Genomic DNA, 18,010 nt, shown 5'->3' on the forward strand with positions numbered 1-18,010 from the left:
GATCAAAGAATATTTAAAATTTTTTTATTTTAGTTTTTTTTTAGTCTACGTGTTCTTTTCCTACATGACTAATATGTTTTGTATGTATAACAAATCAGGTTGCTTGCTTTCTCAATGAAGAGTGAGAGGAGAGAGAGAATTTGGAACTTGAAAATTTTAAGTTGTTTTTAATGTAATTAAATACTACATAAATACAAATATTAAATAGGTAAACAAATAAAGTTTTAATACCTTAGTCTTGGTATAGCTTCAAGCCAAGGGAAGAATTTTAGCATTTCAGAGCTAGAAAGAACCTAATGAAACAGCTAATTTAACTTATTCATGTTACATATGGAAATCAGAGAGGCAAATGCTGTGTTAAAGGTCTTTGGCCTATTGGGGGAAACTTTGGATAAAATCTAGTTCTTCTGGATCGTAAGTAATATTCTTTCCCTTAGTTAAAAATATAAGTGAACAAAGCATTGGGCATGGAGTCTAAAATAATTTAAGTAGAAATCCTACAGTAGATATTTATTAGTTGCATGAGCCTGGGCAAGTCAAATATACTTTCTCAATTTGAATTTTCTTATACATAAAATGCAGATAATAATAGTACTTATTTCACAATATTGTTGAATGGACTACTTAAATAGCAGGGTAAGCTTTTACAAAGCACTATACAAATGTTTGTTATTGATATTTCTATTAACATGCCATGTATTTGGTTTAATTTTTCAAAGTGCATTAAATACTCTTCTGTCCATTCCACAAATAATTTGATCTGTTTTAAAAGGTGGATTTTGATAATGACGTAGCATCGGTTTCTTCTGAGTGATTCTGATTTTGAATCTCTTTAACCTCCAAATCCGGGTACTTTTTATTACAGTGCAATTATTTAATAACTAAAGTCACATGAGGGACAACTCTTTGAGTCATAAAATTTAGGCATAAAAACTTAGTTCTCTCTTCAGGGAACCAACATATATGTTTACTAGGATCAAGAGTTATTATATATGAAAAGGTTTTGCAAAAATTTAAGATCTTTGATAACTAATTATTAATACTAACCATTGGCTCTAGAGTAGAAAAAGAGAAGACTTTTTGTTCCTAGATGATTCTACACTCAATGCAGCTTCTAAGGCTGCGATCCAACACAGTATGTATGGAAGGATTCTTTGCTGCTTAATTTTGCCCTAACAATTAATAACACCAAGAAAATGAAGGTTCTCCACCACTACATCATCCATATATGGAACCATTGGTTGCAGCAAAATTTGAATGCTATGGGTAAGTTCACTTACTTTGGCAGCATACTTTCCAGGGATATCTGTTGTGCTGACTGCTGTTGAACGCTTGTGAAACCTGAAAAGTCTGGCAATACCACACTAGGAAACGGAGTTGCTTCAAATAGAATTTTCTTGGGAAGATTCTGGAGCTCACCTGGCAATATAAAATACCTGACACTGAGGTCTATTCTTGAGCTGAACTTCCAATTGCTCAAGCTGTACGGCAGAAGGTGAAACTCTGATGGGCTGGCCACTGTGTGAGTGCTAAAAGTACTATCTTACAGAGAATCCCCACAAGAAGTATTCGCTCTGAAGAACTTGGTAAGACTGAAGAATGGACAAGGCTTTTGGAGCATCCAGCATAGTGTCCTTCATCAAAGAAGCCCTTGGGCTTCTCTGAGAGCCCCTAGATATCAAAATTGCTACCTATTCTAAGTAACAAAATAATACAGAGCAGCAAAAAATACAGGAAGGCAATTAAAAAACAATTTTCTCATCCTCCTAAAACTGCTGGGAAATTGGAAAAAGGGTTATTTAGTTATGAGAATTGTTTGCTGCACTGTGACTGTACATTTAATTAATTTCCCAAAGAAATGAGCATCTAATGGGTATGGAGCACAATGTGAGTCTATTAGTACTGTGAGTAGAAGGGCAGAAGAGCTTGTTCTGTTAATGCTGATAGATATATGAGTGGAAGGTCATTTCAGGGGGAAGGTATTAAATGTGGGAGGAATTGCCAAATTTGGGATGAAAATCAGGGAATCTTTTAAGACAAGACAGACCCAGTAAAACCTGGGATGTTTGGTAAGGAAAGTTTGGTCGAATTTTGGGACTCACAGGAAAAATTCTCTGCAATAAAAAGCTCCGTGTGCTTTACCCAATGCACTGATCCTCAGGATAGCAGGGAGAGAAAGGCGTTTGTCTGCGTCTACCTCCCTGTTGGATGTTTTATGTGCTGTGAAAGCACTATACATTATTCTCAGCGGTAGAGGTTCACTTTTCAAGTATAAGCGAGTCTGGTATAATTAGACTATTTTGATAGAGCCCAGGGTGATAAGATGATTGTCTCAGACCATCACTCTTGGGGCTTATTTGAGAGCCCCAAAGGTATCAAAATTGTTTCTTCCTATTCTTAGTAACAAAATAATACAGAGCAGCAAAAATACAGGAAACCAATTTTTTTTTATTATATATATATATATATATTTTATAATATTATCCCTTGTATTCATTTTTCCAATTTACCCCCCCTCCCTCTATTCCCTCCCCCCGACGACAGGCAATACCATACATTTTACATGTGTTACAATATAGTCTAGGTACAATACATGTGTGCGAATATCATTTTCTTGTTGCACAATAAACATTAGAATCCGAAGGTACATGCAACCTGGGCAGACAGATATTAGTGCTAACAATTTACATTCCCCTCCCAGTGTTTCTTCTCTGGGTGTAGCTACCTCTGTCCATCATTGATCAACTGGAAGTGAGTTGGATCTTCTTTATGTTGAAGATTTCCACTTCCATCAGAATACATCCTCATACAGTATTGTTGTTGAAGTGTACAGTGATCTTCTGGTTCTGCTCATTTCACTCAGCATCAGTTGATTTAAGTCTCTCCAGGCCTCTCTATATTCCTCCTGCTGGTCATTTCTTACAGAGCAATAATATTCCATAACCTTCATATACCACAATTTACCCAACCATTCTCCAACTGATGGACATCCATTCATCCTCCAGTTTCTAGCTACAACAAAAAGAGCTGCCACAAACATTTTGGCACATATATGTCTCTTTCCGCTCTTTAGTATTTCTTTGGGATATAATCCCAGTAGTAGCGCTGCTGGGTCAAAGGGTATGCACAGTTTGATAACTTTTTGGGCATAATTCCAGATTGCTCTCCAGAATGGCTGGATTCTTTCACAACTCCACCAGCAATGTATTAGTGTCCCAGTTTCCCCACATCCCCTCCAACATTTGTCATTATTTGTTCCTGTCATCTTAGCCAATCTGACAGGTGTGTAGTGGTATCTCAGAGTGGTCTTAATTTGCATTTCTCTGATCAGTAGTGATTTGGAACACTCTTTCATGTGAGTGGATATAGTTTCAATTTCTTCCTCTGAGAATTGTCTGTTCATATCCTTTGACCATTTATCAATTGGAGAATGGTTCGGTAGGAAACCAATTTAAAAAAAAAAATAAACATTTTTACAAGAAATTTGTAATTAAACACATAATATAATGGTTGGTTATGTAAAGTAACCTCAGGATGAAGGATTAATACCTACTTGAATTCAGATGTTCTGGTTATGAGGATTTCCTGGTAGCCAAGCTACAATTGAGCTTTGATATATGAATTTGTCAATATTATAATACCTTCATAAGTAGGTCTTCATCAGAAAAGAGAGTTTTCTGTGGAGATAAAACTTCTATAATTGTAGGATCCCTATAATATATGACCATGAGCCACCTTTACATCCATTGCCCTAAGAATGGGTATAAGGCAAGTCGGGAATAGTCTTTAAATCTTTTACCAAGACCAAAATACCTTTAGATATTTTCATTCTGGAACACCCTGAAAGTCAGCAACTAAATAGCTGTAGGGCCTGAAATGAGTAGACTTTAGAAGGAAGCTTGATATCCATCCAAATGCAAAAGTCAGAGAAAAGTCATAGTGTACACGACTTAGAGGAAAGGAACTAGGTCTTGCTGAAGTCTTGCCTTTCTTGTAGTTGGCCAAGTTTGGGGTATATAGGCCCGAAGGAAATGGATTTTATTTCCAGGTTCATTAAGGGAGTCTGCTTAGAGGTTCTGCTGCTGCTCATGGCAACTGTGAAGTTTCAGAAAATGCTTTATTTTATGACTAAAATAAAACTGCATTCCAACAAGTCAAGTAAAAGATTCTCATTTGTTTGGGCCAGGCAGTGAATTTTAATTGTCCTGTGGTTCTATTTTCTGACTCATTTACTTTGTCATCCCATTTCCACTTTTATCTCCTCATAACATTCCTGAGCAAGAGAGAACTCCACTCTGTCCTTGTCATTAAATAAGCTCAGATAGCATTTAGACTTGTCTTCCTGGAAAACAATAAAATGAGTCTGGAAAAAAAAATCTCTGCTTGGAGAGAGGAGAAGTAGATTTGCAATACTCATTTTTGAAAGTAGCTAATTAAGGTTAAGGGATTCGTTTTCCATGGTGAATACTAAGAGGAAAGTTAAATAGGATTGACTTCACAAGCTCCTTGAAGGCAGGGACCATTGCATCTCTAGCTAGAATAGATCTGTGTACAAATAGCACATAATAATAATAGCTAAGAATGAATCATGAGCTGTGGATGCACTATGATACTATTAAGCAAAAATAAGATTTGTGGCCTGCCATTTCAGAAAGCCAAAATAAAATAAACAACTAAACTAAAAGTTAGTCCTGGAATATATTTAGAATCAAATACTCAAGTGGAAGGCCTTGGTGAATAAATATCCAATTTCCCATCTCAAAAGAATTGTGCAATTAACTTGTAATCAAGATCACCTGGCCTTTTCAAAGTACTTAATATTGGATGCTACCATACAATTAATTATGAGAACATTTTTCAACCTTCCTATCAGATTAGACATGAAATTACCTACTACCATTTTGCTTCCTGAAAATAGAAGCAAAAGTGCTTGAATTTTCTCATGTACTCTGTCCTTATGTCTTTTGTTGCAATTGTTCTGTTATTTATCAGTTGTATCTTACTCTCTGTAATTCCCATTTAGGGGTTTCCACGGTAAAGATGTTGCCAATTCTTTCTCTAGCTTATTTTATAGATGCGAAAACTGAAGCAGGCAGGGTTATGTGACTTGCCCAGAGTCACACAGCTAGTATGTGTCTTAGGATGGATTTGAAATCATGAAGATGAGTCTTCTTGACTGCAGCCATGGCAATCCAGAAGAAATCTAAGAGGCTATTTAATTCAATGCCTACCTTACCAAGAATCAATTCCACAGCATCCTTGACGTATTGTCCTTTAGACTTGTGGAAAAATCTCTTGGGAAGAGGAATTGATTACTTTCAGAGATCAGGCCCTATTTTAAAAAATAGATTTATAGAGGAAGCAATCGCATGCATACTGAAGTCTTCATCATCCATGTTAAATAAATATTTCTTTTAACCAGTTTCATCATTCAAGTTGCTCTCCCCTGGATATCTTTAAAATTGGAAATGATTTTTCAAAAATAGGACAAAAAAGATTAAATATGTTACTTTATATGTGGATTGTACAAGAGAGAGGACAAAAAGACTGTCACCTCCAAAATATTGGACGTTAGGCCTCTCAAGGAAACATAAATTTGAGTTAGATTTTTTTTTATTGCCAGGTAATACCATATGGTGAGCTCATAAATCATGTTCATGTAAACTTGTTTTGTCCTTCTTTGTTTATCTTTTAATTACATTACTTATGTTAACATTTCTTTATATTAAATTTATATATATCAAAATTGAAGTTTAACTTATGATCAGGATTATTGTTTTTAAAATACTTTAAAACTTATCTTTATTATCCAATTAAAAACATAGATTAGGAATGGATTGAAGCATAAATTACATTTACATAGTATTTTGTTCTTTTATGTATGTAATTTTTTTTGAATAGGGGAAGTTCCATATTCAGAACTGTATTTGGGGAATATCAGTTTGGCAAGTGAGTAGAAAGTATATTGAAGAAGGAAAAATCAGGAATAAAGCAAAGCAATCAGAAGGTAATAACTAAATCTATGCAATAAGATTTAGATTAGGTTAGAGATAATTGTGAGCAGAGAGGAGAATATGGTTACAGAAGGTGTTGGAATATGCAACCAACCTGACTTGGCAGGTAAGTAGCTATGAAGGGATGTGAGAGAAGGAAAAGGAAAACTTGAATATTTCTAATCTTGGTGATTTTCAAGAATAATTCTGATCTCAACAGAAACAGTGATGTTTTGAGGAGAGTTGAGGGAGACTATAATTAGTTACATTTTGAGCATATTAAGGTGGAGACATAGACATAGAGATGGGACATAGAGAAGAGAATTCTGGATCTATTATAGAGAAGAGAGATAGGCAGTCTATAGGAGAAGATATGAGTGAGATCATATTGTTCCAAAAAACAAGATTCAAGTACCAATATTATGTACTAGTATTATTTAATTATTATTATATTTTAAAGTTATTACTGGGTTAGTTTGGGAGAGAAAAATGAATATTGACAACCTCATGTTATTGGGATAAAGCCATCCATAAGTAAAAGTTATAAACTGATTAGATAATAAAAACCAACAATTTATTCTATACAAAACCGTACTTATAAAAAGACAGACAAGTTTTAATTAGAAGGTTTCTTTAATGGTCAAGTGGCCAAAGATTATGATCTAATAGATATCAAAAGGCAACTGAAAATTATTAAAACCCATAGGAAAGATCATTCCAAATCACTGGTAATAAAAATGCAAATAAAAATATCTGAAATTTCACTTCATGCTGAACAAGGATGACAGATATAGGAATAGTAAATATTGAAGGATTATGTGAAGACAAGCACAATAACTCCCACGAAGGTTTATGAGGAATTAATTCTGCCTGACTTCTTTATCCCCCAGCACACAGACAATGCAACTCAAGCTTACACAAAACAGCACCTTCTGAGTCTTGACATTCAGAGAGAAACATTTCATTTTTATTTCTTTCATATATATCCAGGTCAGTTGTGTTGGATTATTAAAACATCTTGGGATAACTAAAAAAGGAAGAAGGGCAGAATAAGTTACTCCTCATAATGCCACTTACATCAAGTAAGGGAAGTCTTCATTGCATTTTCTTTCATTTTATTCTGGTTAAGTGGCCCCATGGGACTAAGCCAAAAAGTCTTCTAAGGATGTGATTTAAGAAAGGATGCAGTCGACAGAAAGCTGGATATTCATGAGAAGAAAAGCACAGAAAATGAAGAGAGAATTCTATCAAATCAGGGGAGTAATGAGAATTATTCTGAATCGAGATAATTTGGAGAGTCAACATTTAAGAAAGGGAATGTCCAGGAACAATCTATAGGGAAAAGAATAGTTAACCTAGTAGTTAGAGTTAAGAAAAAAAAGGAGAAAGTCATGAATAATAGGGAATAGATGAAGACATAGGTAGATAGATAGATATAGATATGATAATTGTATCATCAGCAAGATCAGTTTTGTTGGGATATAGATGTGAATGAAGGGAAGTATTACATAAAAAATCTGGAAAGATAGGCAAGAGTGATTTTGGGAAGGGCCTTGAATAGAAAGATAAATTTCCTAGAACCAATAGGGACTCATTTGAAGGTTCTTGAACATGAAAGTAACATGGTCAGATTTGTACTTTAGGAAAATTATATTGATATCCATTTTGATGATGGAGAAGCAAAACATGAGAAGCAGGAAAGAAATTAGGAGCTTATAGCTAAACTGATGAAGGTCTGAACTAGGATGGGGGCCATGTGAATGCAAGGAAGGATGAATATGAGACATTATAAAAGTAAAATGGATAAAACTAGTGAGTAAAATGGATAAAACTAGGGGAGTGTGCAGTGTAACACATAATGTCATAATTTTCCAGTTAGCCTTGTTGGGAACTTTTTTCTTTATTGTTTTCTTTTCTTTATTAGAAGAGAGAATTCTTTGGGTGGAGGGAAAGAAAGAATGCCTTGAGAAAATTAGCTGATGCAGAATCAAACACATATTCATTTTAAAAGAGAAAGAAATTGAGAAAAAAGATCAAGGATGACTATAAACTTCTAACTAGGTTTCTGGAGAGCCTTCAGACCAGCCTTTGTATCAGTGGAATAATCACGACAAGAATAGTCAAGGATAAAGAATAGTCAAGGATAAAGTCCAAAGTCTTTATTGTCTCCTTCAGTCTCCATCAGCAGTATCAGTCAGCCAGCCAGTTAGCAGTCTGCACATCCAAATGTAATGTCCTGCTTTCTAGAGTCCCTAATTTGGGATGACAAAACATACTGTTGCTTTCTAGAGCCCCCACACTGGGGTAATTAAAATAGTGTCCAGACTAGCTCTCTGGAGGATCTCGAGACCAGCCCAAATCCTTGGTCTTAGTGGAGAAGTGATGAAGGCAGGACAGCCACAATGAGGCTGGTCAAATCTTCTCTTCCATGGCTGAATTAGTCCCCAGTTTATATACTCCACTATAATTAAGTCAATTAATCATACTGAGTGTAAATCAATCATTATATCACTAGGGAACCATTATTTGTTGTAAGATTAAATCAATCATACTGAACTAGAGAACTATTAATCACCATGCTAAACTAGATAACCATAGTCTTATCTATTCCACTGAGTTAACAACATCTTGTTGTAAGAATCCTTGCTTTAGTATATTTCTCCAGAGTTCTGGCCCATCACAAATGACTTTGCCACACATTCTTCTGACAAAAGCCTTAATTTTTTTTTATTTTAATAGTTTTTATTTACCAGATATTTGCATGGGTAATTTTACAACATTGACATTTGCCAAACCATTTGTTCCAATTTTTCCCTTCCTTCCCCCGCCCCAGATGGCAGGTCGACCAATACATGTTAAATATGTTAGAGTATAAATTAAATACAAGATATGTATACATGACTAAACAGTTGTTTTGCTGAACAAAAAGAATTGGACTTTGAAATAGTGTACATTTAGCCTGTGAAGGAAATCCAAAATGCAGGCGGACAAAAATAGAGGGATTGGAAATTCTATGCAGTGGTTCATAGTCATCTCCCAGAGTTCTTTCTCTGGGTGTAGCTGGTTCAGTTCATTACTGCTCTGTTGGAACTGATTTGGTTCATCTCATTGTTGAAGAGGGCCACGTCCATCAAAATTGATCATCATATAGTATTGTTGTTGAAGTATATAATGATCTCCTGGTCCTGCTCATTTCACTCAGCATCAGTTCATATAAGTCTCTCCAGGCCTTTCTGAAATTATCCTGTTGGTCATTTCTTACAGAACAATAATATTCTGTAATATTCATATACCACCATTTATTCAGCCATTCTCCAATTGATGGGCGTCCACTCAGTTTCCAGTTTCTGGCCACTACAAAAAGGGCTGCCACTTTTTTTTTTTTCAGTTAAAGCTTTTTATTGGCCATAGTAATTTTCCCCGACAATACCTTTCAGAATACCTGTACGTTCTTAGAATGTCAAAATAGAAAGTTAAGAATTAAAGGAATAAGTTTAAGGGAAAAAAGCAGCAACTTGGCAAACAAGTCTCTGCACCTGCGAGCGCCTTCACACCTCCTCCTTCTCCTGCAGGATTTTGTGCAACTCGTCGGCATCTTCAGTGGTCTTAACCCAGGTGACTATCGTCACGGGGACAGTGGCGCTCTTCTCATTGATGGGAGGGTTGGGGACACAGACGATGAGCACGTTGTTCTTGCCAGTTCGGGAGCAGGGCATATTGGGCGGAACCAGGACATTCAGGAGTATGTTACCTAAATTGGTGTCAGCTCGAGGCAGAAGTTGGGTCTTCTGATTGGCAGCAGGTTTCAAGTGCAGTGTGCCCACACCCTTCTCTTTAACTCATTATCTTTTTTGTAAAAGAGTTTGCACTTCTTGGAGTAAAAAGCATCCTCCTCTTTGACTTCTGTCACGATCACTTTGGGGGGGCTCCTCACTCTCTTCCTCTTCAGCACCTTTGCTGTTGTCAGCAGTTGCATCTGTGTGGCCCTCTGCCACAAACATTCTTGCACATACAGGTCCCTTTCCTTTCTTTAAAATCTCTTTGGGATACAAACCCAGTAGCAATGAAAAGACTTAATTTTTAAGATTTATAAGAAAGAGAATCAAATTTATACAAAAATTATTTTCTAATTGATAAAGAGTGAAAGTTTTCTCCTTTTAAACATGACTAGTTCCTAGTATCCTAAGTCAGAAGAATTTTTTAAATGCTCCTCAGCACTAATAATTAAAAAACTCAAATGAAAGTAATTTTAATATTCTACCTCATACTTACTATATTGGAAAAGCTGACAAAAAGAGAAAATGATAAATGTTGGAAGGGGTGTAGGAAAACAGGTAGGTAGATGGTGGAGCTGTGAATTGATACAACCATTCTGAAGAGTTATTTAGAACCATCCACTAAAAGTCATTAGACTTTATATCATTTGATTCAGGAATACTACCTATATGCCCCAAAGAAAAAAAAGAGGAAAAAATCATATGTATTTATGCATGGATATTTATAGCAGCTTTTAAAATATTTGCAAATAGCTTAGTGCAATGACTTGTGCATAGTGAGTACTTAATAAATGTTTATTGAATAAATAAAAACTAAGGAGGAAACTAATTTTCCTCATCAGTTCCTCCTATTAATTTTCCTTTTGATGACTATACTATAAATAAATTATGATATATTATTATAGTGGAATACCACTATGCCATAATAAATAATGACATGGGCAGTATCTGAGGGTCCAGAGTTCATGTCCCTGTTTGGGAGCCAAAATGTGAAGGTCCCGGCTAGCTCCTCTGAAGAGCTCAGAATAAGTCCTTGTCAGGATAAGAAAAAGTCCTTGCCCCACATTGGGTGCCAATATGTAAAGTTCTGTTGTCTCCAGAAACTGCCAATCGCTCTCTGGGAGGAGATCTGCTGTCTCAACTCAATCTCTCGGCCAGATTCTTCTTCCTCCAGAGAGCCAACTCTGGTCCAGAGTAGACTTCTCCCTCCCTTGCTCAATGTTGCTTCTTTTATCCTCCCAGAGAATGGGCATGGAATAACTCAGGGGCTTCTGGGAAAAATTACTTCAACCAATGAACTTGTTCCTCCTAAGCATGCAATCTCATCCTCAGAAATTCAAAGGGGTAAAACTCCCCCCAAAGGCTGGAACTAGAGAATTGCTAAGTACTGACTTAGCACCTAGTAAGAACCTAATATCTCATTAGCTCATTAGCATTTAGTAAGAACCTAACTGGAATGATTTCTACAAGCTGATGCAGAGTGGCCTAAGTAGAAGTATGAGAACAATGAATAGAGTAATGAAGCAGTAAAGAGGAAAAAACTTTGACTTTAAAACACTGATCAATGATGACAAATGACAGTTGTAGAACACATAGGATGAGCATGCTTCATCTCTAAAGAAGTGATCTGCCTAAAATGGTGAATGAAGCATATATATTTGGAAATAACCCATTGATGGTGATGAAAATTTTTGGATAAAGTATTTATATTTACTATGAGGATTTTTTAAAATTGTATTATACACTGGGAGAAGGGAAAGAGGTAATGAATATTTTTTTAAAAAGAAAGAATGCCCTTGATACTCAAGCCCATCCAAAATAGGTTCATTACCAGTTGGTTCACGCATTTCATTTCATAGCAATATCAGGTTTTGTGGGAACAAAATTTAAATCTTGTAGATTAGGGTTATTTCACATCCCACACAGGCAGGGTTTACATTTGCCAGTAATTAGAAAGCCTATGAAAGAGAATAGACAAGACTAGAATTGGGATTACAACAGATATATGTCATGAAAAGCTAGCCTGGGTCATTTACTAGGATTTCAGAAGATCCCTAAGTTCCATAGTTTGAGGAAAAATAAATAACTGTCAGGTACAATTGGGACTTTAGAATTTCAGACATCCATAGAAGACTGGAAATTTTAAATGTTGCCAGTATAGGAAGAGTTAATAATTTTATCTGACTCAACTTGGTTTTCTAAAGTTTTTGGGTATTTTTAAAAATGTTGTTACTAAATGCCAGGATCATGCTTCCACAAAGATTGCAAACTCTTCCCAAGAAACTGAAGTAATTCCCATTTATCTGGCATTTGGTTGTCACTCCGGGTCCCAAGCTTTTTCTGACTCATACTTTCCTTGTCCCTTTCCACTGCTCCTTGACAACATTTACTTTCTTTTGCTCCTAGCAGTACTTAGTATGATACCAACTGCTCATTAAAATAGCAGAGAGAGTTTCTAGCTCACTAGGACACACAACTTAATGGGCTGTAGCAACGACTTGTGAACATGTGAGCCTTCTAGGTCTGAGAGAGTTAAAGTCTCTTCTCAAGTGTCTAATTTATTCCTTCAGAGTCCTTTATATACCAGAGAAACTGGTTGAATAGCTCGTCTCACAATCTGTGCTTGAAGAATAAGTAAAATTGTTGTTCTTCGCCCAGGCGGTATCAGAAATGTCTTTTCTTATGCTAAATATAACCTTGCCATTTCTATTGTGGGTTGTTATGTTATGCTTATTGTTGACAATAAAACTTTATTTAAGTCTTTGCCTAGGTCCTATGGAGCTACAGAGGCTAGAATGCAAGTCCATTTCATTTCCTGTACCTCATTCCTCATCTGGTTCTTAAATTGGGAGATCTGTCCTTGTGCATTTGGGGAATGATGTCAAGATGTCGAGTAGCTTTAGGCCCCAAAAGAAAGAAGAGGAAATGGGCAGATAATCAATAAATCATCCTAAAGTGATTTTGTTGCAATGATGAAGCATTAAGCATTGTTAGGGGTGGAGAATGAGAACTACTTAATTGTGCTATATAACAGGAATTGCCAACTTACTATTTAAACTTGCTCAATCCCTTTGAGCTCTTTCCCAAGCTAATAATAAGTTGGATTGTACATTGAAAGTTTAGAAGGTCATTTGGTTAGTAACATCAAATCATGATCATATTGATTTAGAACTAGGTAAGACCTTAATAATCTAACCATCTAACCACCTCATTTTATAGAGGAGGAAACTGAATCTCAATTGTCTTAAACGATGGGCCCAAGGTTATGTAGGTAGTAAATAGCACAGTTGGGAGAAATCATTAACCCATCTGAATTGACTTTTAGAAGACATACAGGGACATTTTATCTTCTTTCGAGAATCTAACATGGGTCATTGATCAAATGTGTTGGAGAAAAGATCCGTGTTTATACACAAAGTTCCTCAAGAAATGAGGAATAGTCACCTTGAAGTGATTTCTGAGTATTGCAAATTTATTGGAATGAGATTTTAGTTTTAAAATTTGTTTCCTGATCTCTCTGCTACAGTCTAAAAGTCATTACCCATTTTTAGCGTTCAAGAGAAGCCTTAGGGCCTATAGTGCTAAAAAATGTGTATCAAGATGCCAATGGATTTAGAGGAGATCATCCCTGGGTTATATTGTGATTCATTGGTCTTTGCTAAATTACAGAGGGTAATTCTTTCTGAGGCAATACTTTCAATTATCTCCTGCTTCATTCTCAAGAATCTATTATTTTAAATTGAATTTGCTCTAGGGAACAGTTGTGGAACTTTAAACTCTCTTAGAATATTGCCCTTTGGAAATTTTTTGCACGTAATAAACAATATTTCATTCTCAGAAGCCCAGATAGTTTTCAAAGTACTTCCACATACATAACCTTTCCCTCTCTTTTCTTCTCATTTACTCAACCATTTTTACGAATATTCAGTTACTCACCCGCATCCTTTTTATGTTATGAGGACAAACACGGACAAACATATTTGACAAAAATAAAGACAAAGCCGGTAAAGGAGTATTCCTCAGATTTTACGGTTCTAGTAAATTTGGTACTGATGTTGCCAAAATTATCCCAGGAAACAGCAAACCATGTTCCAGCCTGGGCTGGGGACTGCCAAATGGCAGCCTCTTGAGTTTCTGAGCCAACATTTATATTGCTTATTGCAGCTGACTGAAGTTGCCAGGTTTAACAGACAATGATGCTTAGTGTATGGCCGCCCAAATTAGTGGCCTTCAGTCCAAAGACCATTGGAATACTCTGAGTACTGGAATGCTGCATATCTGCACTGCAAATACAATCAGCAGGAAGCAAGGAGAGTATCCTATTCTCTGGGAATTTCTTTATTTTGTCCCTCATTTCCTGCAGTAGCCAAAGGGAGGTAGGGGAAAGTACACTGGATTTGTAACAAGAAGGGCATGATTCAAAATTTTCTTCCATTTCTCATTAACCCAAAGCAATTCAGTAAAAGAAATTAATCTTTTGTGGCCTTAATTCTTCATCTATGTGTTATCTACCTCTAAATAAATGGATAATAGCATCAGAGATGAACAGGATCTTTTAAGCCATTTATTCTAACTTCTTATTTCATAGTGATATTGATAGAGTATTGGACTTAGGAATCAAGAAAATGGTAGATTGAAAGCAGCCTCAGACATTCCCAGCTGTGAAATCTTGGGTAAATTAAGTTAATATCCTCACTTCTGGTTTCCTTAACTGTCACATAAAGGGAGTGGGTTCAAAAGCCTTGAAGTTTCCTTCCAGTTCTAAAATTATGATCCCATGATTTTAGAATTAAACAAGTTTCTTCTCTCCCTCCCCATTGTACTGCAAAAGTCCTTATGAGCAGTTAGGACCTGTGGGACATCTATGTTTTTATTCACACTTCTAGCATACTTGCTTGCACAAAATAGGTGCATAAATGCCTACTTGGTGAATTGAATCAATGCATGTTTTTGGAAGAAGATCATTTGGGCAAAAAGGTTTAAGGAATCTAAAGGTAAGGCATTTATACCCAGTAAGAAAATATCTCCTTACTTATTCCAAGAAAGCATAGACATGCTTGAAAGCAAAATCTATGACATTTTTATGAAATATAAAAAGCAAGATTTTTTTTTTCATTCCAGGAGAATAGAAGACATATTCTACATCCCAGTTTCTTAAACTGTGTTTTGTAAACCCATGGGATCTTGTGTGAGAATGATGAAATTATGATTTATTATACATTTGATTTATATACCTATTTCATATAGCTATACATCAAGAATCATGTAATAATTTCTCAAGCAAAAAGTATGCACGAGTGGAAAAAGTTTAAGAAGTCCTGCTTTAAGTGAAGTAATTTTAACTTGCAGCTTGCAAATCTCCCAAGATGTATGTGGTTAAATGTTAGGAGATCTATAAAAATGGATGAAAAATGACATCTCTTATTTGCATTAAACTCTAACTAAAATGTACCATTTCTTTTAATTATATGTTTAAAAATACATCATTATAAAAATCACTAGACTTCAAAAAACCTGATGATACATAACGTTAAGAGTCCCTGTACTACATAAATGAAGTTTAGAGATATATAGAAAGAGGATTCAAGAATGTAAATATTTAGGATCCAGCTAGTATTCTAAATTTCCAGGGATGGCAGGGGAAAGGCTCCAAGGCTGGATGAGAGAGAACAATTCAGGAATCCAAAAATTCCCTTGATTTCTACTAATGCTGTGAGAGTGGTTAAGGAGTAAAATTATTGATCTCAATTCCATGAGGAATGTTTAATAGTAATCAGGAAGTAGGTAGATTATTGATGTGTAGGGGAGATGACAGGAAGGGGGGGTATTCAGAGGGAAGGATGCTAGAGAGTGATGGGAGAATCACTAGTTATGGTGAGCTTTCTATTGGAATGAGAAGGCAGTGAGTCACTGGGGAAAAGTGGAGATATACTTGCACTTGTCTTGGACTCCTTTCCCTTGTGTCCTCCCTATGGTAGGTGTGAGAGTTTGCTCAGTGTTTATCACGGTTAAGGTTTATGGCTTACAGGCAAGTAACATTCCCTTCCCCCCTAAAACCCCAACTACATTGTAGTAAACAATACTGAGAGGTGCAAAATCAGATTCTGGCTAAGAGAGATTTTCTGAATCACAAGTAGAGCCAAGCTTGTCCTTGGTTTGTGTGAAAGAAGTACAGATCTTGGGGGAAAGAGGAGGAGGACCCTGGACAAAATAACAGGGAGCTTGAGTGTGGGTGTAGCTGTCACACAGGAAGAGTAGAAAAGCAAACCAGAAAAAAAAATGAAACTAAAATTCAGTTGACAATTACTGTGCTCAAAGATTTGACCCAAATTTTTCCTTTTCTTTTATATACTTCCCTTGACTTTATGTGATTTTAAAAATTATATGATTAGATGATTGTGTAATTAATATTCATATTTATTAGTAATTGGAACCTGATATCTTTTCTTTCTCTATATCTGAGAATGTGCATAATACCCAAAGATGTTTTGTTTGCTAAGGAGATTGTCAAGTTTGGGTCTATTGAAGAATGAATAATTGAAATAGGAATGATATGAAACTGAGATATTGAAATTGTGAGAGTCTAATATTAAATAAAGGATTTAATATTTTCTCCCCAAAAGACTATATTTACTTTTGTTTGTCTACAAGTTTATCCTATCACCTTGATCTTCCTTATCACTGATGGTTTATTGGTTGTAACCCTAAACTCCTTTGCTCTCTGGTATATCATATTCCAAGTTCTGTGGTTCTTTAAATGTGGAAGTTGCCAAATCCTGTATAATCCTGACTATAGCTCCAGAATATTTGAATTGTTTCTCTCTGGTCATGTGCAATACTTTCTCTCTGATTTGTGAACTCTGAAATTTGACTGTGCTGTTCATTTTCGGATCTCTTTCAAACATTAATCATATGTATTCTTTCAATTTCTATTTTGTCCCATTTCTGGTACATCTGGGAAATTTTCTTTAATAATTTATTGAAAGATGTTGTCCAGGCTTTTTTTTAATCATGGATTTCAGGTAGTCCAATCATTCTTATCTTATCTTTCCTGGATCTGTTTTCTAGGTCAATTGTTTTCTAATGAAAATTTTCACATTTTCTTCTATTTTTTTTTTACCTTTTATAATTTTTCTTTATCCTATCTTGATGTCTCATACAGTCATTAGTTTCCACTTGTTGAATCTAATTTATAAGGAATTATTTTCTTCAATGAGCTTTTGTATTTTCCTTTTCATTTGGCCAATTCTATTTTTAGGGAATTATTTTCCTCAATAAACTTTTATATATCTTTTTCCAATCTATTGATTCTTTTTTAGTTTCTCTTGCATTACTTTCATTTCTTTTTCTAATTTTTCTTCTGTTTCTCTAATTTGTTTTTAAAAATTCTTTTTCAAGCTCTTCTAGGAATTCTTTTTGGACCTGATAATAACTTATACTTTTTTCTGAAGCTTAACATGTAAACATTCTAAAACTATTTTCTTCTTCTAAATTTATGTCTTGCTCCTCTTTAACCAGAGAGTAACTTTCTATAGTCAAATTCTTTGTTTTTGTTTATGTTTGTTCTGCCTTTTTTGTGACTTGGTATTTTTATGTGGAAGTTAGGCTGTGGTCCTGCATTAGCTCAGGCTTTTTTGTGCTGGAACTCTGAATCTTACGCTGTTTTCACAGGGTTTCAGGGCTTTATTGCTTGCTTTCCTTGTGTACTGGCTTGTATTGAGGGTGGTCTTCCTATTGATCTCACTTCAGGGATGGAGCCTTGATGCTGGATAACCAGGGAAACAGAGTCTCTCTATTCTCTTAGAGGCAAGTTGTCTTTGTTTGGTCAGCAGAGGTAACACTGGTGGCATGTGCTGGGGGTGGGGTCATTGGGGTAGGGTCTTGCTGAGCTGCACAGACTGTTCAGTTGCCTAAGGGACAGCTGACATGCAGGAGGTGGGGGACAGAGGGATGCTTGCTGTGGGAGTGCCCCAGGATTGGAGCCTTGCTTCAACCCCCCCTGCTGTGTGGCTGGGTGCTGCTGTTCTTGCACCTTGTTCTCTCACACCTAGTGAGACAAACTATTCCTGCTGGGCTGGTAAGCTGCTTCCCTGCCCTTAAAACAGGCCTGAGGCAGTTTTCTAGAGGGTTAGAGGGAATTTGGAGAGGGCTTGTAAGAGTTTCTTCCTCCCTCTACCTTCTTGCAACCCAAACCCTAGTAATTCTAATTTTTAAATTAAAATCCCTGAGCATTAGCAGCAA

The sequence above is a fragment of the Sminthopsis crassicaudata genome, chromosome 6 (genome assembly GCF_048593235.1).
Source record: "Sminthopsis crassicaudata isolate SCR6 chromosome 6, ASM4859323v1, whole genome shotgun sequence".
Lineage (NCBI taxonomy): Eukaryota > Metazoa > Chordata > Mammalia > Dasyuromorphia > Dasyuridae > Sminthopsis > Sminthopsis crassicaudata.